The sequence below is a fragment of the Condylura cristata genome, unplaced genomic scaffold (assembly GCF_000260355.1).
Source record: "Condylura cristata isolate star-nosed mole 26May11 unplaced genomic scaffold, ConCri1.0 scaffold00003, whole genome shotgun sequence".
Classification (NCBI taxonomy): Eukaryota; Metazoa; Chordata; class Mammalia; order Eulipotyphla; family Talpidae; genus Condylura; species Condylura cristata.
This window is the reverse complement of record NW_004567104.1, coordinates 44,178,008-44,203,576: the sequence shown is the minus strand read 5'-3', so window position 1 is coordinate 44,203,576 and position 25,569 is coordinate 44,178,008.

Genomic DNA, 25,569 nt, shown 5'->3' with positions numbered 1-25,569 from the left:
AAAAAAAAAGTCTCCAGAACTCAGAGAAAATTGCATCTAGAGGAAAGTAATGCTGTTAAAAGTTTTAAAACATCACTTCAACTTTTCATACATTATATTCTACACTTAATTTTTTTTCACCTACGTTAGGACTTAGAACCAAATGAGAAAAAAAAAGTGCACACTTGAAATAGACCCTTTGGAGAATTAGATATTGCAGTGTCAATCATAGCTCTTAAAATTATTGTGATTAATAGTTTAAAGGTATAAATGACACCATAGAGTTTTGGGAAATTCTAAGAGCTAGGCTTTGAGGAATTTACAAAATAGCCAAGTAAGAAAAGTGGTACTTTTGTACAATGAGTATGGAGTGTAGGCATATTTATAAGGAGTGTTCTGGAGTTTCTCTTTTTACTAGATTTGTGGAACTGGTTGATGAGTCCATGGATGTGTTTCCCCACTGATAATTATGAGTGGTTCATTTTCTTATGCATACTTCAATTAGAAAAAGATGACACAAACTGCTGAAGATCTGGAATAAAAACTTAAGCCAGTTTACTGAAAGGAGGTAAGCCCGTGACTGTCAGCAATATCTACATGTGAATATGTTGGGATATGAAGAACAACTGTCCTACTCGAGGACAAATGCCGAATTGGTGGAAATAACAGATTACAGTCTAGAGCAGTAGCTCAATATATATTTATTAAAAGAATGAATACACTATAAATTTATGCTTCCTACTAAACAGTGTTAATGTAGAACTGAAAAAAGAAAACATTTATTTTGTAGATCACTTTAGGGTATTTAGTTTGTTTACATTTAGGGACAGAACAATTTCTATGTATTTAAGTTAGGAGAAAAGAGTAATTTTTTCATATTAGACCCTGTCTTGGATTTACTATGTGTTTTCTGGGAAATGGTTTTTCTCCAGCTTCTTTGAAGGAACACTATACATATTCCCTCTCTTATAGCTATATAGAGTTTAGTAAATAGGAATATCCTAGTTAGGATCAGATGCCTTGTGGGCATGTTAGGCTCAGTTCTCAATATTTCATGATGCTATACAAACAAGGTAATTCTAAATGATTGATTTAAGAGATTTTCAAGAACAAAGAAATTCTATTTCTATTGTTTCTTTATGTCAAGCCAGTGCAGTTTCTTATTCTGAATGAGGAACATAAGAAGAAGAAAAGCCTAATGGCCTGTTTGAGAACTGCAGAATTGAATGAAATTTCCATTTTCACCATTTTAGATGAAGGGACCCATTTAGAGTTCAATAAATGTTTCCAGTGTGTTAAATTGAATACTTAAATAATATTTTAAAGAAAAAAATCAACACTATAGTGCCAGTTCATAAAGAATTCACACATGGATCAGTTTAGAGGAAATAAAGGCTAACTAATTGTGGCTGGGTTGCATGCTAGAAAAATAGGTTAACTGCATACATTCATAATCATTTATTCAGAAATATTGAGAATTCCTGCTATCTGTCAATTAAATTATATGGTTCTCCTCTGCCTATGGCTCAATAGGATGGGAGCATACGCACAACATTAAGTTAATAACAGTACAATGTGATTGTAGAAAAAAAAATTAAAAGGAAATAACTAAAGTTTATTAGTAAAAGTATAATTTAGATGTTCACAAATGAAATTATGGAGGAGGAAATCATGAATTAAAGTGAGCCTTGGAAAATGGCACAGAGTGGTATAGAAGAACAAATATCTTCAATTGTTCTTTTCTTAGGTAAGGGGCAACATCTGAAAACCCACAATCATAATGAGATAATCCCTGTGGAGTAAAAACTATAAAAAAAAAAAGTCATATAAGAAAAATCTGGAAAGAAGTCAAGGGGAAAGCATTTATGCAAGGCTAAGTAAGATGTCTAAACTTTCAACAATGGAATAATGAAGACAAGTTGGGCTAAGAAAAATACCAAATTTTGAAATAACAGAGACTTGGATTTGAATTCGAGCTCTGCTAGATATGTATGCATCTTGATTTCCCTCCTATAAAAAGAAGATAATATTATCATATAAGTTTATTATGATTCTTGACTTTAATAGGTATAAAGTGGCTGAGTTATATAAACCCTTAAGACATATTAAAACATTATTCAATCCTTCCATATTAGATGCTATATAATAATTGAATGTAATAAACAATTTTGAAAAGGCTAATAGCTTGATAAAGACTATTTTAGGAAGAAATATCTGACAACATTTGCTGGCAGCTTCAAAAGAAAGCAAAGGAAGATAGCTAGTAAGTCATTTTATTGGGATGGGGAATTTGAATCCCCTCAAAAATATGTATGGATAATTTACATCCTCTGGGGAGGAATACAAGGATTCTGAGTAGTAAAGCAGTCCATGACTTGCAAAAACATTAAAGATCATTGTGCATATTATAGAACCGAGACTATGAGGAAGCACAAAAGAGAAGTGGAACAAAATAATGAGATAAAACTATTCTATATGCAAATTAGGAGGAATTGAAAATAACACAAATTTTAGCCTTTGTCACTGGGCACTTCATGACACAATTTCTGAGAGTCAGTTTGGAAGGGAAGGTTACAATTTGGTCATTAGCTTGTTAAATTTTAGGTATTTGTCAGAATGTGAGCTAAAGCTCTGAGTAGACAGGGTTTTGCCTCAACTTGGCACTTAGGTCAGAGCTGGAAATAAAAAGACAGTTTCAGACAAGCAGTACATGGCAAGAGGCCAGAGGCTACAGAAAGCCAGAGGGAGCAATGAGGCAGCTTTTGAAAACAGACTCCAAGGTACGGGGGACAAGCTTAAATGCTTTTGCAATGCCAAAAAACTTGTGAGCACACACACAGTGAAATGTTATGAAATAGGAAATAAATAACATTTTTAAGATAAAATAGAATGGCTTTACATTACATCACTCTTGCGACATGGAAGAAGTCAGAGAAAAAATGTGAGAAGTCAGACATAGAAGGAAATTAATTTTCTGAGAAAGTTAGAATGAAATGAGGCAAAAGAAGGAACAGGCCAGAGGGGAGAAGGAAGGAGAACTTGTCAAAAAGCTAAGTAGATGCACCAGAAGAATTAAAGTATCAAAAACCTGGAGCAGAGAGTTTTTGTCAAGTGCAGTAGGCAAGTCACATAAAATGTGAAGGACTTATCAGAAATTGGAGCCCTCTTTCTCAACAAGCCTTTAAAAAAGTTGCATGTAAAGATGCCAGGATAGTTATCCAGAATGTGGTGTACTGCAGAAATTTTCTGCTTGTAGGAAACTCTTAGGAAATCGATGATCTCACAGATATGATTGCCTGATAGATCATTTATTTTGTGTGCCTTTTACTCTCCCCATCACAGCAGTTCATAACTTGCTTTACCCAAATTTTAGCATCTGATGGTTTCATCCACTTTTGATTAGAAGCTGAGTACTGTTGAAAATGGAATAATTTATATTCTCAGAAATGAGTACTTTAGGGATAATAATGAAACAAATCAATTTTTATTATTGTTACAGAAGTGACTCAAATACCCAGAGCTTTATTATGCAGCCATCTGAATTAGTCAACATAAGAAAATAACAACAAAAAGCAAAACCAAAACGAATCCAAAAAAATCTATTGTTATTGTTGTTGCTATTGTTCCATTAAAAAAACAATCCATATTACTCTCAGTTTTGAAAACTGTTAGAACTTCAGATGTGCAGTAAAGCCACTATTGGAAGCTAACGCATTCAAAGAAAATCTGTATCATATTGCTTAACTTGCATGCTTCTTCTCCAAAAAGGTGCAAAAAATAAGTGAACAAGTTTTTTATTGCAAGGAGCATAAAAGAAGGAGCAAGCATTGAACTAGAAGTCAGGTTCTGCTTCCAAAGCTTTTTATTTAGATATGTGTTTGTGATCTTTATTCCACAGACCTCTCTTGGTTCTGTCTGTAAACAGATAAAGACAGAATCTCCCCAGCCCAGTTCATCATTCTGGGCATAAGAGTTATCATTTTTATAGGCAGGCAATTACACCTTTCTTTACAAACATTCTGTGGGGATTATTCTCAGTAGCATCTGTACATGTGCTTAGCACATGATAAGTATTCATTGGTATAGGCTGGCATTCTTTCCATCATTCTCTCCTGCTTTAGGAATTTTTGGGGAGAAGCAAATGACAAGTTATGTGCTATTCTAGGCATTCATATATTGTACAATATATACTGCGACAGACAGAGATAGAAAGGAAGAATGGGGGAGGACTATTATTACTTCTGTTGGAAAGTAATACTTACTGTAGAGAGATCTGAGATTGATAATAGCATTATGGGAGATCTTGATATGAGAAATCTGGCAATTCTGCAATTACAGAAGTGGATTTGGAAAGAACTCAGTCTTTAAGATTGAGACAGCTACAATCAAATTATGCATATCTTGTGCAAAACTATCTTCCATGAAAATAAGCAAAAATGTCAACAAAGGTGACATTCAATTATTTAAAATTTCCATAAATCATATTTTCTACTAGTAGGTTCAAATTTCTAGAGCAAAAGCTCTAGGATGACTTCCAAAGTATTTTTACTCTGACCCACATATTTGAAGAGCATAAATATAGCATAATACTTAGGCATTGCAGTGCGGTGCATACTATTTTCCACTTTAAACAACTTTTTCAACTTGCTAATGCATCTTGGTCTGTACTTAAACATAATAGAACAAAGACCTCAACTTCTTACTAATCCTTTTAATATTTCAGTTCCAAGTAAACGGTATTATAAATAAGCACTAGTTTTATCATCTATTGATGAATAGTTATTAACCAGAATCCATTTTAGATCTCTTGCTATTTCATATAAAGCTATATAATTATATATATGTGTGTATACACATACATACATACATACATACATACATACATACATACACACACACACACACATATATATATATATATAAATATTTATATAGTTTCTATTGCATTTTCCACAAGAGTTAGAGTTATGGATTGAGTGGTCATTTAAATTTTGTCCAATGTTTTATCCAGTTTATGTTCAGAATATATACCCTGAATTTTCTGTTTTTAAAAAAAGATTTAGCTAATTTATTTATTCATACAAAAGTTGGGGTGTAGGCCAGAGGTGAGGGGTAGAAGATTTACCTGAGACAGACTAGGAAGCAAAACAGGTAGACTGAAATCCATGCTGAGGGGAGAAGTGTTTGAGACAGGGGTCTGCCTTGCCACGTGGCTGGGGCCTGAACTCATCTGCAGTGACTGACGATAGCTTCCAGTGCTGAGGCCTGACCCTTTTGGTGCACCGCCAGGGAGGCCCTACCTTGAATTTTCATTTAAGAAAATCGCTATGATGTCCCTGAGTTGACAAGAGTAGGGGTACTTGCTCATTCTTTTTTCACTTAACAAAATTTGTGGAGTCAGACAGATCAAAGAGTGGCCTTGAACTTCAGAACAGAGAAAACTTGAAGTGTTCTCTAAAACCATAATGAAAACGACAATGTAGGTGATTTTTATTCTAGCCTCATTCTCCTTCCCTTTTGTAGTCCTTGTTTACCTTACAGGGAAGTCTGTATTCACTATTACTACCAGTACTGATGTTAAGGTGAAAAAACCTAGCATCTGAATTGAATTTAAAGTTGTGTGTGGGAGAACAAAAATCTGCCACCCCAAAATATGTCTTTGGCAAAAGTTTCATTTCATGGGAGGAACTCTGAAGGCTGAAAGAAGGTTGCTTTTGAAAAAAAATGTTTATATATAAAGTTCTCTCCGTAAGGGCATCTCTCTCATTATATTGGGAAACCTACTCTCTTTATCTCTTTCAAAGAAGAAGACAGAATTGAAAGCAGCATAGCTTTGTTTATTATGTCTTCGTGGTAAAAATCCCTAACTGCCCTCCTTTCTTTATCCACCCCAACCCTTAATCACACTTATCTTAGATCAGCTGTTTAAGAAACTAGTGTGAACCACAATCATGCTGAGTTTCCCATTCTCTCATGGATACAGTTCTTATACATGTTATTTTGGATTTAGTTCTCTTATCAATGTCTGATGCTTTTTGATTATATGTAAGCCTAGCGGAACATAAAGGCGTATGGGATGATTTTCTTTGAACACTTTAAAAAATTATAAATTCTCCTAAAATTGTGTGTGTGTGAGAGAGAAACAGACAGAATATTCCTTACCATAGAGTTACCAAATGAAATATGGTACACCTATTTATTTCATGTAAGGCATACTCATACTGAACTGTTATTTACAGCCTCTCTGAAATTCAAATTTAGCTGAGCATCCTGTAATTTTATTTGTAAAACCGTGTAGCTCCACACTTAGTCTGATCCCTGGCATATTGTAGGAGTTATAAAATACCCCCAAAAGCAAAAATTTGTGACACAGTCAATAATTTTGCACATAGATTTGGATTCAAATTGTTTGTACCTGAATTTTATTTTGTTCAAGATTTTCATTGGATTTTAAGCTGACCTTCCCAAAGTCACTTTGTTGGGTAGCCACAAATCTGAAAATGTAAGAAATTTACATAAAGACGTGAATTTATATTTTGGCCACTGATTTATGGAGTATGTTCTATAGGGTGTTCTAAAGGGTATATTTTGCTCATTACCAAAATGCAATGATCTACATTCTGTATGAATTTGCCTTAAAAGAATTGCTTTCATATTTCCATTAGCCCCTGCCCATGAATATGTGATGCATTGCTGTGATGATTTATTCTGAACAAATCTGTACCTTTAGCATAACCTAGAGAAAATAATTGAAGGGGTTCAAATCTAGTATGTTGCAGCTCATTCCAGATGCCTGTACTGGTCAATACATATTTGGAAATTAACATCAAATTAGTCCTTCACAGCTCCAACATAATGAGGTACATACATTATCCTATGGGAACCCCTCTAAGTGACTTTCCCCAAGCTTTCAAGTACATGCATTAATTGTTCATTCTTTTTGTCAGTCTCAGCCTATTGGTATTATTGTTATTTTGTGACTGAACTGTCAGAGTTCTCAGGATTGCAAAATGCCCTTCAACAATCATCAGGAAACTTTGAAAAAAATGGAGGATTATTACTTATAAGATCTGAACTTTACATAGTATGCCTGGGCCCCAATGAGGCCGAGGGTGAAGACAGAGAGAGCAGGGTCTGGCTTCCTATATTCTGTTGGGGCTGATGGTGAGGGAACTTAGATTTCACCAGTTTGCTCTACTGGCAAATTCTAGTCATGAGTGGGAAGTTAAATCTCAGGAAGAGAATTAAAAGAAAACGAAAAAAGACATGTCTGTACTAATTGACTATCTAAATGAATCAGGATGTATAAAATAGAGGGGCTTTAGCTAGAAGGGAGGCAGCCAGGCTTGTCTCTGATTCCATGGCTGCCATGGCCATCATTGGCCCTCTTTGAAGTAATGCTCCTTCTGCTGTGGATCTCACCTCACCAAGCTTTAATCATATGTTTGTATTACAAAAACCTTAGGAGTTTCAAATGTAATAATTGAATATGTTGGTTTCATATGTAAACATTTATTTATGTTTCCAGACTCTTTATATATATGTGTGTGTGTGTGTGTGTGTATATATATATATACTTTGTCATTTTAACTTATGTATAAGTTATCATTATTATCTTCATTTTGCAGATGAGAAAACTGATTCAGAGAGAGGGTATATAATTACATGGTTTGCCACTGATGAAACCAGGGTTACACTCAAGACAACCTGAACTTAAAATCCATATTCTTAAATTCTAAACAGTATTGTTAATAATACTGGAGTTATACGTGGCATTAGTGAAACCATTTCTTTTTGTATCACTTTTATGGAATAAAGTCAGTTTATATAGAGTTGTAACTTTATTTGTAATGGGATCTTAGCCAGAGAATTTCATTTTGAGAGACACTATTCATCACCCCAGGCTAAGAGTTAGCTGGATGCCTCTGCCAAATGTCAGTGATTCCATTTATATTCCAACAGAGGTTTTATTCAGTCATTATTTTGGATTTGTTTTCAAAGCTACATGTCTTCTATTGCAAGCTATCTAACTATCTTGGTCTTCCTCCTCTTCTTTTTTTAAAAGGGACTGCCATAGTAGATATCTCAATGTTAAAATCTTATTTAAGACTAAATATAGAAATCTGATTTAGAAAACTGAGATAAAGTACTTCAAAAAGGCTTTTCTAGATGTAGATTCAAACTCTCAAATTCTCACTTGAAGTTACTGAACAAGGTTTAAATAATTTTAGAATTGAAAATGCTGCTAAAGAAGAAAAAGAAAACAATTTGCTATTTCTATTATATACTACATGCAGCTATTCTATTATATCCTATTATATATTACACAAATAGTAGTTGCCTCTCATGGGCATTTGCTACACTACACAAGTTTTAGGCAGGCCCCTAACTGACTGGAGGAAGTTAGCCGTTAGTTTCAAAATCACTCGTTCCAGAGAAGTAGGCTGTGTGACTCAGATTTCCACATCAAGACTGTTCTTAAGAGAAGACCTTAGCTCTAGCAGAGGTTGTGTTAAATTCTTTGGTTTCACTTATTATTTCCTTCAGACAAACCACATGTCAGAGAACCCATGCTGCAGATGACACAAGTTGCATGTGTTTCTTCCTTTTCTTTTATAAAAGGGTTTTGCCTTTCTTTTTTCATCTGTGTCCTCATCCTGTGACTTCGCCCTGAGGTCTGCTACCAGGAAAGGAGACCCTGATTGATATTTTTCTATACATAAATGTATTCAATCAGAATGAAGTTCTAATCCTCAATGAAAGACCTTTTCTAGCCGCCTGGAGAGTTGAGATGCAATATGAAACTGAACACATACTAGTGACATATAGAATTGTATACTATTCAAAGGTCTCGGATGGTCAAAAGGATGAATGAGAAAGAAAAATGGAGGGCAAAAAAACCAACATTATTTGTAACCTAGTGTGCCCCTTACACCACAGTAGGTATTTTGCACGCAGGTTTGAATTTAATCCTACTCTATTTTATCAGTGAGGTACCTTAAATGTAGAGATACAAAAATAACTTCCCCAAATTATGTATGTTATATAGGAATCAGGATTCAAGACAAAATATAAATGCAAAATTTGTGATACTCCCATGATACCTCTCTATGAATTTGGGAATAATGTTAAGTAAACACTATGGAAATGACAGGTAAAATGCAGAACTTTCAAATAGCTAAACAATTGAAATAAAAAATTATCTAAAATATTTTCAAAGGTAATATTCTAAAATTAGTTTAGTATACTCATAGTATACTCATAAAAGAGAAATACAGCTGGAAAAAGTATGTCATGAGACATGAGATGCCTAAAAAAATTCACACAAATTTAAAATCAAGTGTTAGGTATTTTGTTTAAATATAAACTATACACTTCAATATTAGTTTGGAAGTTATATATTGTATCACCTCCAGAGTATTTGGGTTATAAGCCATTTGGCAATATGCTATGCTTCTGGTATTTTTTTTTCCTTCATAAAATCATGATTTCCCATTAGGTAGGAAGTCACAGATTATGGTAACACAAATAGTAGTTGCCTCTCATTAGCATTTACCATACTATGCAGGTTTTAGGCAGGCCCTAATTAAGAGAATTAATATTTCAAGTATATCATAATTGATATACATTCATTCATTCTATACATCAATTGCATTACTGAAAGCTTTATTCAGATACAGGCTTGTAGAAGGCACTACAGTTATAAGGTTAAACAAAGTCTATTGGAGGAGGTATTTATCAGTTAATGAACAGCTATTATAAAATCATAACCGTGATAAGTATTAAGGCACATGGTACTATGAAATGAAGTGGTTGGGAAATTAACCTATGTAGAAAGTAAGGGAAAGGCTTCCCTAAGGGAGTGATGACTGGGCTGTATTATGAAGGATAGTAGCAGCAAACTTGAACTGGAGGGTGGAAACAGGGTTCTGCTAGTTGAATCCTGGTTTGATGAGGGAAAATGACAAGGAGCACACTGGGTTTGGTGCTGAGTAACTGAGGGCCAATATGGTGGGGTAGGTAATGGCACTTATGAGAACTTGGGTGGGAGATGAAAGGGCTTCAAAGCTAGAAGGGAGGCATTCAGTAAGGAGTGACAACGTCAGATTTGTCTTGGAAGTAATTGAGAAGATCTCCATGGAAGTAATTGGAAAAATGACGTAAAGGGAATAAGACTGGATGTCAGTAGAACACACTTAAGAGCTGTTTGTAGCAGTCTGGTAAAGATATTTATAAGCTAATTAGGATGCTAGTGAATCTGGAGTATAGAGAGAAGGATTAGAGAGCTGTGTCTAGATTATCCATGAAGAGACACTAATAAAAAGTTAGATCTGGGTGAATAGAAGATGGGAAGGACCTGTTTAGAATAACTCAGACGTCTCATTCTCTGGGAGGGCCAGACTGAAATGAAAGAAAAAGGGAAAATGGTAAGATCAGTTTTGTACATACTAAAAGGAAGGTAGTTTAGAAATATCTAACTAATGATATCCCACACACTTTTGACATCAGTTCATTTTACTTATGTCTCATGGTTTGTGTAAGCTACTTTTCCTGTATTTTTATAAAAATACATATTCCCAATTAACCTGGTGAAATAGCTATATCTTAAATTTGGTTTAAACCTCACACTTCCTGGATGAATGGTGCTTCTTTAATGCTTCCCTAGATAACAACTTAACTTAAAAAATGAGTTAAGTTGCATTATTAAGAAATGCAGATTGTGGCCCTCCCTGGTGGTGCAGTGGGTTAAAGCACAGCACTAAAGAAGCTGAAGCCACTTCCACATGAGTTTGATTCCCGCTTGCCCTGGCGGAGATCCACATGGCGAGACAGACTCTCCTGACCCGCCCGCTGCTTCCCTCAGCAGTGTACTTCGTCGATCGGCCTGTTCTGCTCCCCTCTCTGTCTCTGGTGAATCCTCTCTCCCTCCACATCTGTGGCCTATACCCCAGTTCCGTATGAATAAATAAATCTTTTTTAAAAAATGCAGATTGCTAATGACAGATATAATACAACCTGACTAGAGCAGTCAAAGCTATGAAATGTTTGCAAGTTAGTCAGGAAGAAAAGCACTTATTTCTTTAAGTTGGGTATGTCTGCATTATTTTAAGAAAAGCTACCTTGAATGCATGTGTCTTTTTCCCATATATATTACACTTTGTACCTTTTGTGGAAAAACAACAAAACTGCAACATGATTCTTTAACATTTTAACTTTTGTAAGTCTTGCCTCTTTTTCATTAAAAGGCAACTATGCAAAAGAGTAAGATTTGCCATTGTGAACTCTACTAAATAATAAATTTGAACTCTAATAAATTTGCCATACGGTGTGATGCAACTGAAGAGACTTTGACATCTGGGTGTTTGCTGTTGTTGTTGGTTTTTTTGTTGTTGTTAGATCATAGATGAAACTTTAGAATGGAAGCATGAGGAAAGCAGGATTAGTCTGAATAAGAATCTTAGCTCTGGTGTAAATCAAACTCCCCTGAATTTAAGGTTCATAACTGGCATTTTATCCCCAATGTACACCTGTAAATAGTCCTCATCCTCTACATATTAACTGTGCTAGACAAATCCAGCAATAAGAATTGATAATAATTTGTCTGAAAAGAAGGCCTGTGGGAAATACCAAGAAACCACAAACCACTCTGCAACACACCCTTGCTGTATATTTGTTTAGACTAATCCAAAGCATATAACTGCATTTAAATAATTCTGCAGAAGTTATAATTTATTCTACTTTGCAGAAAGAAGGAAAATCTAGGAATGGATGATATTTAGGTGCAAGTGGAAGAATAAGATAAAATCAACACTTATGCAAAGAAAAAAAAATCTATATTCAGCAGGAAAGTTTTAGGGTTTGTGGAGAAAAGCTGAATATTTGTGAAGACTTCCATTAGATATTGTGTTTGGAATTCTTTGAATTTTTCAAATGTACTCAAATCTACATTTTAAAAAATATATCGTGTATACAGCTTTAAAATCATTAATAATATATTAGGTAGAGGCAACACCTTCATTCTACAAATGGTATAGTTTGTAAGATGAGAGAATAAGGGAAAACAGAATTGAGACAATATGCAAGATGAATTTTGTTACTTTCAAAAATGCCAGTGACTGCCAAGGTCCCCATTCTCAGACATGATGGCTTGATTATTTAAGGTTGGGCCTAAGGATGAGTATTTTAAGGGATCCAGGTGATTCTCATCTGTATATTAACTGGAGTCATCTACCTCAAAGATAGTTACATTAGTTATAAACTATGTATTAAATGAATCAAACATACTCTGCTTAGCTATCCCATCTGTTGCTAAAGCTTCCGGGTATGTTCTTATAAAAATTGATGAAATGCATTCTGTTTTTAACTTCCACTATTATGCTAACCTTAAAAAAAGAAAATCTATGGAAATTGTTACTAGTGTTTTCTTTGTTTTAGAGAAAACAAGCAAAGCATAAAGGACAGCGAACAAGCAAAGAACCTATGGAATATCTAAGGGCACATATCTTGAAAACAGTGACTTTTGAATCAAACCCAGTCTTGTTGAGAATGGCTAGACATTCAGGCTTTCCTAGAAATTATGCTGTCTGCACTTTGAGGCTATGTCTTGCAACATGACACTTGTCTCAACACGGTAACACTAAAAGGAAGATTGGGAAGATTGTTGATACTAATACAGTATAGTATTTCCACTACAAGGCAAATTTTCAGGTGTAAATCTAAGGTAGAGAGGATAGCTGTAATTCTCTTCTATACAGCAGAGGGATAGTCTTAGGAGAAGAAAACACATCTATAAGAAACTTCAAGAAGAGCTGAAGTTGGAGTCTGTGTCCATATAGGGTCTCTTATTCAACATTTAAATGCATTAATATGATACCACGCATTAATATGATACCATGTCTGGTATTACCACACATGAACTAAAATCTGTATTAAGACATGGATATCAAAATGCAGTTGCCTTCTGACTTGTGATCAGAATGCCATCCATTATTACAAATTATTATTCTTATAAAAAGATTAAAAGATTGAGATTAATTCACAACCACATCTAAAAACTAGATTGTGCATGCATTATATCATTAGATGTTGCGTTATAGCACCCAGCGTGGTATTATGCTCACCAGGTGCTTCATAAATGGTACTTCATGGCTTGATGATTCTGTGATGAAAAAATAGCACAAATTGGCTTTTATTACCTAGAACTGAGGGGAATAAAGTTGTTTTTTTTTCTTTTTGCAAGGGAAATACAAATTTTCCTTATTCCCTTTACATATTTTTAATGGCTTATTTTTCTTTTTAGAACCATGCAGAATATAAAAACAGACAAAAATTATAGCCATCCTGAATTCTGACTGGAATAAATAATAAGCATACCAATATAAACACAATTGAGAACATAGTATAAAATATAATCCACCTAATTAAATGGATCTTTCTCAAGACCATGACTATGCAAGTTAGGTACTATTATTGTTTCCACACTTCCAGTGACGAACCAAACTTAGAGAGAGATATCCAGGCTCATTCATCTAGTTAAGTGGTAGGTCTGGTTATTTAAAATCAGGGCTAATCTGAACCTGATCTCTAGGGGCACTGGCATTTGGGGGTGTTCAGCACAGCCCAGGAAATTTCCAATAATCTCTTTAAAGTTATATGACTATTTGTGGCTGGTAAAGGTTATTTCAAAACAAATGTGAACATTCATGGTTTCTGATATCTATTCTTCGGTTAATTAGACATTTTCCTAGTTCTTACCTGCTTCTTGCACAGAGGGCTGAAAGATACAATTACAACATGGTTTCAGAAAAGCTCCAGGTTTTTCTACCCATTGACCATGCAGAATCTATCTCCTTCATGTGCATAATGGAGCTATATTTCACTCTGCTTTATAATTTCTCCTAAAGTGCACATTCAAAATTCAGCTCATTCAAAATGGCCTGAGACAGAAATAGCAATAGATGCTTAAATCTTAGAGAGCTGTCTATGTAAGAGTCTATACTGTCTTATTACTATCTTAGTTTGGTTATATCAGCAAGTGGGGATCAGTAGATCAACCAAGGCTTGTGAATTAGTATTTATATATATGCACGTTTTCTAGCTGAAAGCAGTGATGCTGTGAATATTAGAAATGAAACTGTCACTAAGGAAGTGATAGAACCCAAAATGCTTTGAATGCTAAGTACTAAGCACCACTTGACATGCTCCACATTGATAATCTCACAACACCCCTATAGGAAGTTACAGTTATTGACCTCACTCTATAGGTGAGTTGATAAAACTTACAGAACAATGCATAGCTAGTGACTGGCTGAGTCATCTAGGCAGGCTTACTTCAGAGCTCACAAAGAACCTCTAAATGATCTTGGCATGACATTCTGTTCTTATTTGGAAGTCAAGACACTGACTAAATTACAAAGTTTAATTGCTTTAGATCTTAGTGTTCTGAGTTCTGTTTATCACTTGGTATCCTTCAGTCAGTTAGTTGCCTTATTTGTTAATTGAAGATAACAGCAACACCTATCTCACAGATTCCCATCAGGCTTAGGTAAAGTAATTAATGTAAGGTACTTTTCAGCACAGTGACCTAAAAATATTAAGTACCCTATCAATATCATCATCATTATCATTTGATGTATCAGACTTTTGGTTCCCTGAGTTGTTTTAATGAAAATAGGCACCGATTGCATTAGGAATACTTAACTACTTTCTTTTAACTCTAGGTAATATCACATTATTAAAAAACTTAGTGCAATTTTGTACTGTATAGGTCCCTTCCCACAAGGACAACTGCTCTCAAAAATCATCAGCATACTGGGAGCTGGCACAGGACTAGGAAGCCCACAAGGTTCACATGAAGGAACAGGCAGGGAATTAAAAAGTTTTGCCCTAGGACACACTCAAATTCAAGAAGAATTGAGGATTAGTGCCAAAGAATGTTACCTTGCCAGAAGAGCCACTTATCTTCTTTGAAAGTTCCTGACAACTTGAGGACACAGGAGGCAAAGGCTGGATGCCTCTAGGAGGAAAAAAAAGACATCCGAGAAAGAGAATAAGGCCAGTCATAGGGAGGGACACAGACCTTTGTTCAGCACTGGATATCCTCCAACACCAGTAAAAATTCTCTACGCCAGACTTGCTCTGCTCTCTTGGCAAACTCTGCCTTGGACAAGGGGTCACGTAAATGGTATTCAGTGGAAAGGAGAGAAAAGATCGCTGTAACTGACTGTATGTTTCATTAACCCAAAGGCGCTGAGAAAAAAGTTTTCAGCTTCTGTGATGATCTAATAAAGTAATTTTAGAAAAGGATTTGTTTTTTTCATTCACTGAGTTTTTACCAAGTGCATTATAACATGTAAACTGACATCTGTATTTATAAAACATAATTCCTATGTGTTCAATTCTAAGTAGTATTGATCATTAAGGGTGACAGTTTTTTTCTCTAAAAGCATAGGTATATAAATTCCTAGAAAAGATATTTCAGAGAAATTATAAATGCAAATACTTTGTACCAAATGATTGTGTCACATTACAATACATAGGTGAAAGCCTTAACTCCCAAAGAGATGGAATTTGGTGGTGGGTCTTTGGTAAGATAATTGGGGTTAGAGTAAGTCATGTGGTTGAGGTCCTCATTATGGAATTAATGCTCTTAGGCAGAGTCAGAGACAGGAAATCTCTCCCTCCAAATAAATGTGAGAACTTAAGAAAATGACCACCTACAAACTAAGAAACAAGATCACCAAACACCAAATCTGCCAACTCCATGACCTTGATTCACAAGACCCCCAGAATTGTAAGAAATAAATATGTGTGTGTGTATACACACACACATGTATATATGTATACACATATATGCATATGTATATGTACATACATGTATCTGTTTAAGCTACCCAGATGTGGTTATTCTGTTACAGTAGCATAAGAAGATTAATACAGGAAGTAAGAGCTGTGTAAGCAACATAATATGCATGGTAAAGTTTATTTTTACTGGATGCCCATCTCTCTCTGTTAGGAGAGATTTTCACATCTGATACTCCCCTGCTCCCTTCTTTCCAAAATTCTTGCCAGAGGGTTAAATGAGAGATAAAGTATTAAGACAGGACAGAATTAAGGGCTTTGTCTTTCAAAGGAAACTTCTTCAAATTTAGAAAATGAAGATTTTTTTTTTTTCAGGAAAGGGCCACCAGAATATAAGGGATGAACCAATTCATCTTCGTTATAAAGCAGGTAAGAGAGTGGGTTAAGTCTCAACTGGGCTTCTAGTTCTGCTCATTTATAATTCTAGTTCTTTTCATTTCACTGATGATTCCTGAGTCTCTAGAGACCTAAACACAAAGACTTTCATTTTTAAATAAAGTATGTATGATCATCAAATATGTGTCTTTTGCATAAGTATTAATGTAGAGACTCAAATTCTCCATTTTAGTTCATCATTTATATAGAGTTCATTGAACAACACTTAGGTTAACACAAAAATATTATTATTCATGGTTAACAAATTGATCTAAGCCTGTAACCTATGGAATAATTGAGACCCAATTCTATGGACAGAGTGGCATGTGTGTGCATATGTGTGTGTGTGTGTGTGTGTGCATACTGATACCCTAATGCCAAAAAAAAAAAAGTGAAATTCTAAGTTTCTCCTTATGTTCAGGCGAGACAAGGAAAGACAAGGATTGATATGATTTTTTGTAGTCACTGCTGTTTTTAGACATATTGAACTAACACTCTAAAAGTTCAAACAGGGTATTTGTTGAAAAAAATCAATCCTTTAGATGAGGGATGGCAAGATTTTTCTATCAAGGGGCATCAGATGCATAAATAGTTTAGACTGAACTGAGAGACTAAATCAATATTACGTAGCTATTTTATAATTAGAAAGAAATCCAATTGTCACAATTTTATTAACAAAATTCAAATATAATAACAGTTATTATCTAAATAATGAAACAATCTTCCTGTATGCAGGTCTACTATTGTAAAAATTGAAACCTTTTATGGGGGATAGTGTCTTGTATGATTGGTGCTCTAATCAGTGTTGCTTATCATCAAACTGAGTGCAAGCATTCATCTTTAACTACCATTCTCAACATAAAGGCTTTTCAAAACAACCTTAAGTGGAATGATAAAGCAGTGAACCAAAGTTAACTACTATAGACATAAATATTGTACAGAATGTCAATGGTAGCTCCTGGGATTAGTGGGGAGGGAAGAAATAATTTAGAACAGGAAAGCCAGAAAAAAGCATATAAAGTAACTCCAATAATTGATTTCATGTAAGAAATTCAAGAATTGAATTCAAATAGGGCACAGATTACAACACAGTATCTGAATCTTACCTTCTATTATAATTATTTTACCTTTAGAATATGCATTCATATGGTGTCACTATTTTCCCCTTCAATCTAGGATTAGGAAGCACCTCTAGGGCCTCCCTCATTGTACAAAGGTTTAAGTCTCAGCACTGAGAAATTATCAACAGTCACCACAGCATGAGTTCGATCTCCTGCCAGGGAACTAACTCACATGGTGCAGAGATCTCTCCTACCTCTTCCACTGTTCCCCAAAGCAGTGTGTCTCAATCAATCTGTCTGTTCTGCCCCTCACTCTGTCTCTGGTGAATCCTCTCACTCTCCCCTCTGTACCTCTGGCCTTTACCCCAGTTCCTGTATGCATAAATAAATATGTTTTTTAAAAAGAATTAATTCTAAACTAAAAAAAAATAATAATAATGGTCCTGGAAATTAATGCTTCAGAATGAAACTGGAAAAAGAATGTCATCTGTGTTTATTATTTCCGGACAGAGTAGATTATAATAAATACTATTAGTTTTAACATTGTTTGACAGCTGTGTTTGAAGGATCAGTGTATGCACCTTAAAATATGCCGTTATGTCACAAGGATTATTTGAGTTGAGGGCAACTGAGCTAAAATAAATTCATCAAGCTTTTTCTGTCTTCCTAATTCCTCCCCACTGTACTAGAAACAAGATTCCTTATCACTGAAGCTAGAGATAGTATCAAAATGAGTCTATATGAACTTTGTGGAGTAGCTCTTATCTACAATAGTTTCCTTGGTAAATTTATCTTTTCACACTTTGCTGCTACCAGATACCTAGAACCATTTTTCTTTGTCTAGTCAGTTCTCCATAATGTATTGCCATTTTTGAAAATGGGACATACGAAAGCTTATGTCATAAACTGTTTTGTCTATGTTTTCTTCTATGTATTTCATGGTTTCAGATTTTATACTTTGATCCAAATAGGACTGATTTTGGTGTATGGTGTGAGGTGGTGCTCTGGCGTCATTCTTTTGCATGTATTTGTCTAATTTCCCCAACACCATTTATTGAAGAGGTTATCTTTGTTCTAGAACATACTTTTGGGGATACCCCAATGTTACCTTTGTTAAAATAAATAAAAGTATAATAAATAAATTTGAAAGTAGTATGTAAACCTGAAATCCTAACGGATCTTTGGACTTTTGTTTCTTTAATGAGGAGCCTGTGTGTGTCTATAATTAAAAATCTAATTTTGCATTTATTTTCTCCAATTTGTCTTTTGTCAGTGTAATTTATAGTCTCCCTAGTTACAGAATCTAAGAGGTTGGAGGAAAAGATTTTCTTCCTTAAATGTATTTACAAAGGCCCTCCCTGGTGGTGCAGCGGGTTAAAGCATTGCAGTAAGAATCTAAAGCCACTTCCGCAAGAGTTCGATCCCGCCTTCCCTGGAGGTGATCCACATGGCATGGCAGACCTCTCCTGACCCACCCACTGCTCCCCTCAGCAGTATACTTCATCAGTTGGCCAGTTCTGCTCCCCACTCTTTCTCTGGTGAGTCATCTCACTGCCCCTGCACCTCTGGCCTGTACCCCAGTTCTGTATGCAAAAATAAATAAACCTTAAAATAAATGTACTTACAAGTAGTAAGCAATATATAAAAAAATAAAAAAAATAATGCCTATCACAACTGCAGATTCTGTAACTTAGATTCTGCAAAAGTGAGGGGTGAGTGTAAGGAGGGTGACTGTACAAGTAAGTGAGGTCTTCAAGCAATGATGAAACACCTCAATTTTACCAAATATTGAAATTTTTAATCTTTGATTGTCTGTATTAGTTTTATTTTCTATCCACTATTTCTTTTATTAATCAGAGTTAACTAAAAACATATTACGACTACCAATACTAAAATTTTAAATAAATTCTTTCAAACCCATCCCATAAGTATAATTTCATAACATACAACATATTTTTCATTTTTAAAAACATGATATAGTGAAGATGACTTGGGTCTGTCTCCTAAAGATAGCTTTATGTGAATCTTCTATCACTTGTCTATTGAGTGTCCTTTAACAAGTTTTTCTTCTCTTTCTGATTTAAAAAGAAAAAAATAAGCCTAATATAAAGTCTTAACTCCTAGAGTTCTTATAATAAAATCAGATAATGTGCATAATATATAAGATCAAATTTGTATGGCAATTTCAAAGATAAGAACCATATAACTTTATCTCTAAAATGTATCATGATTTTATATAAATCATATTATAAAATAGATGCAATGAAAATCAAATATTAAAAATGGGAGCCATCATGATAAAGGACTACAGAAATCATTTGCTAAGGAATATCCTAAGTTTTAGTTTCCATCCCATTTAATCCCTTATGTAAAATAAATGCTGACAAATTCAAAAGACTATACTTTAACCAGGCTATTCCTTCCTAAATGGAAAATTGATGAAATCAGGTGGCATGTAATAAGCCTTAGGTTAAAAGGAAAAATATAAGTAGAATTTACTCTCACTAATTATATATTACAATAATATAAATATAAGAAAGAAAAACAAAATGTAGGTCTCACACTTTCTGGACTTCAAACCTTGTTACAAAGCTGTTGTGATAAGAAAATAGTTAAGTACTTGTCATAAAAAACACACTGATCAGTAGAAAAAAAATAGAGAGTCTACAAATAAACCCACTGATACATTGTTGATGTACTTGTGATAAATATAAAATATAAAATGGTGAAATTATAGTCTCTTCAGAAAATCATGCTGGGAAAACTGGATGGCCACATGTAAATAAATGAAACTGAATCCCTATCTTACCCAACCATACACAAACACACACCAATTCAAACTAACGACTTAATATAAGACTTGAAATTATAAAAGCCTAAATGAAAATATAAAGGATGAGGTCCTTGGCATTATCTTGGGCATAATTTTCTTGCATTTGATACTAAAAGCAAAAATAACACACAAAACCTAAAGAAAATAGGCAGAAAAACTAAATAGATATTTTTCAAAGAATGTATACCAATGGCCAACAGGTAAATAAAAAGATCCTCAATATCACTAATCATTAGGAAAATCAAAAACATAATGAGTTATTATTGCACAACTTGAGAATGGTTGTCATCAAAACAACAACAACACAACACACAAAAAACAAGGATGTGGAAAAGGCAGCCCTAGATGTTTGTGGGAATGTAAATTAGGGTGTCACTATGGAAAAGAACACAGAGGTTCTTCAAAAAATTAAAAGTAGAACTACCATATGTTCTAGCAATTTTATTTCTAGTTATTTATGTGAAGGAAATAAAACACTAACTCAAAAATAGATATGCACCCCAATGTTCACTGAAGTGTTACTTAAATAGCCCAGAGAAAGAAACAACCTAAGTCTCCACTGATGGATGAATGAAAAAAGAAAATGTGATATGTAGATGCAATATAATATTACTCAACCATAAAAAGAAAATTCTGCCATTTGCAAAAATATGGATGAACTATAGAATTATAGATAGATAGAATTATATGTCATGAAATAAGTCAGACAAGGAGAGATAAATAGCATATTATTTCCCTCACATGTGTTATGCAAAAACAAAGAAATACAAACAAACAAACAAACAAACAAAAACATGAACTAAAGCAACAATAACAAAATCACTTTAAATTATTAGACTGATTTCTTGTTCCCAGTAGCGAAGCGTGAAGAACAGTAGGAAAATCATGTAAAAGTGAACAATTCTATGGTGAATCATAGAACCAGACTTCTAGCAGTGAACTTAGTGAAGGCATGCTGATTTACACAGTACACTTGAAACATACTAAGATGCAATGTAACTTAAAAAAATAACCTGGTTTATAGAAACAGAGAGCAGAGAGCAGATTGGTAGGTTCCACAGGTGGGGGTTTGGATGGGGAGATTGTTGTAGGTAGTCAAATTTTCAGTTAGTTGAAAGTGCTGGGGGTAATGAGTAAGTTACTTGAAAGTGCTGGGGGTAATGAGTGGAAGGAGACTGAAGTTAACAATACTGTATTGTGCATTTGAAAGTTACTAGGTGAGTCTTAGAAGTATTCACCACACAGGCACATTTGTAACTGTATGTGGTGATGGATAGTATCTAATTTGTAGTAAACCTTTCCCTAAACATAGACACACACACACACACACACACCTGATTTGAAATGTATAGTTTGATATATATAGTTTAAATTATTACAATACAATGTATCAATTATATCTCAATAAATGGGAAAAACAATATTTCAATGGCATTATAAAGAAGCATTCATATGTTCCTTAACAAATTACTATTCTAATTTGATATCTGGGTACTGTTTTAAAGGATTTAAGAAAGAGGTAAGTGAAGAAAAACCCATGATAAAGTTGAAGATATAATTCTGGTTACATTTACATCTCACAATTGAAGTTTACCTTGCATAATTTGTTGTAAATTGGTTACTTTATACATTGAGGGTAGTATTGAACACTTACTAACATCTCTTTAAGTTTTATGGATTAGGGAAATGGTGGTAAAGATCAGGGGTATATATATATATTCTAAGATTGAATATTAAATTTTAAAAAAAGGCATTTATTTTCTTTCACCATAAATGTCTGCACTTCAAAAAAAAAATCCTCTTTTTGGTAAATACCAAGCCCTTTTCAAATTTTTAGCAGTCCTCATTATTTCCTATTCCTTTGTTTAGTGCTTGCTCTTATTTCAATACAATAAACAATAATATTTCCTTTAGGCACTGACAGACTTTTGCCCAGTTACTCAAATATTTTCTCTGCAAATCCTTGAATTTAGTTATGTGAATGCCCTTTTTATGAGCTTTATTAAACCTAAAAAAGACATAAATATCTAGCAGTGTTAGGAAGGTATATAAACAATCCTGGAGAAAATTAACTCTAAGGTTTATTCTGTTACAATAAATGTAGGACACAAGCTCCCGAGGTAGTGTGTGTTGCAGGCAGGCCTGGTTGTGGTGGGCTTAGAGAAATAATAATAAGGAGCCAGACTCTTCCAAGATGAAAAAAGAAAATCTCTATCCAGAATCAGACCAAAGGATCCCCCGCCCTGCTTTATTTTTTATTATTTGCTAAATTTTATGTATTCTTAAAAACATTCTTCATTTTGTACATTTTTTCATCTCAGAGTAATCCCCATGGCCTTCCCACCACTAATTCACCCTGTGTCATCACCATAGTAACTTGTGCTCTTCCCACCCGTTTTGATCTTGTTCCCCTCGCCTCCTCCATAGAATGTCTCTGCATTATAGTTGTTAGTTGACATTCTTTTTTACTTTATTACAATTACTATATATATATATATTTCTGATTTTTTAAGACAGAACTACCTGTAATTTTACCTTCAAATGAATATATTTTTCTCTAGTGTTTTCTTGATTACCTGAAAATAACTTGATCAATGATAGGGAGGAAGGTTTTTGTCCTTCTCAATAACAAGACTACAGCACTAAAATTGGAACTTTTTTTAACCCTTTGTCTTTGCTCAACTACTCCCTCTGTCCAGAATGCTTCACCTCTCTTCTCCTTCAACATAGCGGGTTAGAGCAAGTACGAATCTGGTTGGGTAAAATCCTGCAAAGCTTCCTCAAGTTTCTGCTTTACCCCCAACCTAGACCTCTGTATTTATTATTTTGTGCTGCCTTTTCAATGAGTGTGTAATGCATGGTGACTGTCTCAAATGGGCGTTTCTTTATTTATCAAATTATTGTTAAGTGTCTGCTATGAGTCAGTCATCAGTGGGATTTGCACATCCTCACAACAGTAACTGTTTCCATAGAAACAAAAGACTCATTGACCACTCTCCAGGGGACCAGTGCTTGGGACTGTCATCTAATGATTAGGATTGACTGATAGTATGGGGACATCAAACTATTTTTCCATCACGCTTTAAATATGGCTTATTGAAGTTAGAGAGGTATCAGTGAATGGAATTTTAGCAATTGTTCAAACTTATGACCTATACAACATTAAACTCATGACCTTTGATGCATTACCATGGGGATTAATAAAGTGATTCAACTAGCACATAGATTTTTACATATTAATCTCTATCAATCTGAAGCACCAGCTTTATTGAGACCATCTACTTCCCAGTCTCTCTTTTTCTTCTTCTTCCTATTCTCCGTATTAAATATATTTACATGAAAATAGGGTTTACAATCTCTTGGGATATTGCTTTGGTCCTGACAGAATTTCTTCCTTTTGAACAATGATGTTGTATGGGGTTTATATAGTATCAATGCCATTGTCTAAAACACTTACAGTCCTACAGATATGGAAATGATGTCTTAAGGCAATGTTTTGCAGAATTTCAGGAATTAGAAGTCATTTTACCATTTCCAAAAACTAATTGCTTATTTTTTTCTTGTGTTATTTAGACTAAAGTAGCAACAACAAAAATAGTTTAATGATACTTAGCGACTGTGGAATTTATGAGGTCAAATATGCTACTTAAAAAAAAAAAACTGATTTAAAAAGGAAATGATGTATGAGAAGACCCTAAAAAATATATATAGAGTAACTTAAGCATTCCTTAAGCAAAAAATCCCATCATTATTTTTTGTTGTTGCACTTCAGAGACTGAGCTTAGCAAAATAACTATGGTATGAGTTTCATTCTGTTATCTTAATTTTATGCAGTTCTTTTCATGAGAAAAATGGGGACTAGTAAAAGTCAACTCCAGTGACTAAGGTGAATGCTCGTACTGAATTACCATACTTAAGCACATTTTATTGGGGACACTTATTTCCCAACTATTGTAACATGAAAGGTAGAAATGTACCAGAAAGAAAACAAGAAAAGAAATTATTTTATTTTACTTATCCCACTGGAACAGTGAGCAATTTAAATGTATGACTGTAAAGCTTTGCTTTGGAGTCAGCTATTGGTAATTGCTCCTGTCTTTAAGTAACAGACTATTTAAAGTGCAACAGTCATGCACTTACTGGTCTAATTTGTATTGCAAGATATTACAAGTACATTAGCCTCCTAGGGTAGGAAATTCACAAGCTTGAGGTTCTAAGGGAGAGACAGAGGTTAAGTGTTAATCGCCTAAGGTGAGGGTGCAGTTATCTCACCTGTTACTCTAATGGATTGAGATTCCAGGGTGGAATTTTGTTTAAAAAAGGTGGGGAACATGTTTGCTAATAACCTAATTGAAACAGACTGAGAATGTACACATACAATCTCAGTCACAACAGTAGATAAGAACCTGAGAAGACAGTCTGAAAAACAAGAAAATTCACTTTGACATAAGGCCTATAGAAATCTTTTGGTGATGGAGGGTGGGGGAGCGGGAAAACACCTCTGAGTATTTCCAGCTGGAAAAAGCAAGGGCATGGTTAGAGGACAAACTTACTTTAGATGCTATTGAACATGTACATCTTCCAAAACGATCTTTTGTTTGGCTTTTTAAGTTGAGTTGAAGAAGTAATAAAGAATCAAGCTAATAAAGGAAAGAAAAAATAATCCCTTTGTAACTAGCAGTTCTTACATTTGTAAGGCAAACACACAACTTCAGTTACTTAGGGAGCAGAGTGTTATGGTTAAAACAACAACCACCACCCACATGGAACAGAAGAAACACATTTACCATAACTTGGGGAGAAGTGGAAGCTCTCATGTGACCTTCATCTCTCCCCATCAGTAACTAGGGAGTATAGCATTTTCTGGTTTCAGACAATTTTTGCTGCCTGTGCTTCCCTTTTATTGTGTTTATTTTTCAACTTTGCATTCCTCTACTGTTTGTCATCTGACTTACCATAAATTCTGTTCCTCGTGGCCTCTTCTGGGTCCCTTTCTGCTACCCATCTCTTTTAAGTTTTCCTAGTCAGACTTCCAGGGAGAAGGTCTCACTGCCTGGGAAGGTCTCACATCCTAATGTAGAACAGCGACATTCTGCAGTTTTCTTGCAAAGAAACTTAATACTTTGGTTCAGGCAATAATTGCTCATTCTATAAGATTTGGTTGAGACATTAGTGTGCAAAGCCATGAAGTACCTTCCCTTTAAAAGGGGATCTCTGCATAGCAATTCACTTTGCATGGATAGATTTTTCCTAGACCCACACACAACTCACTCACTTACATTTTTTAGGTCTCTGCTCAAATATCCTTTTCTCAGTGAGATCTCCCCCACCCACTATTTAAAATTTAACTCTCCACTCTTCCAGCACTTTCCCAGGCACAGGCAATCTGTTTTTCTTTCTTTCAGCTACTACTTTATTTCCTTCTAAACTTCAACGTTAGGCACACACTATATATATATA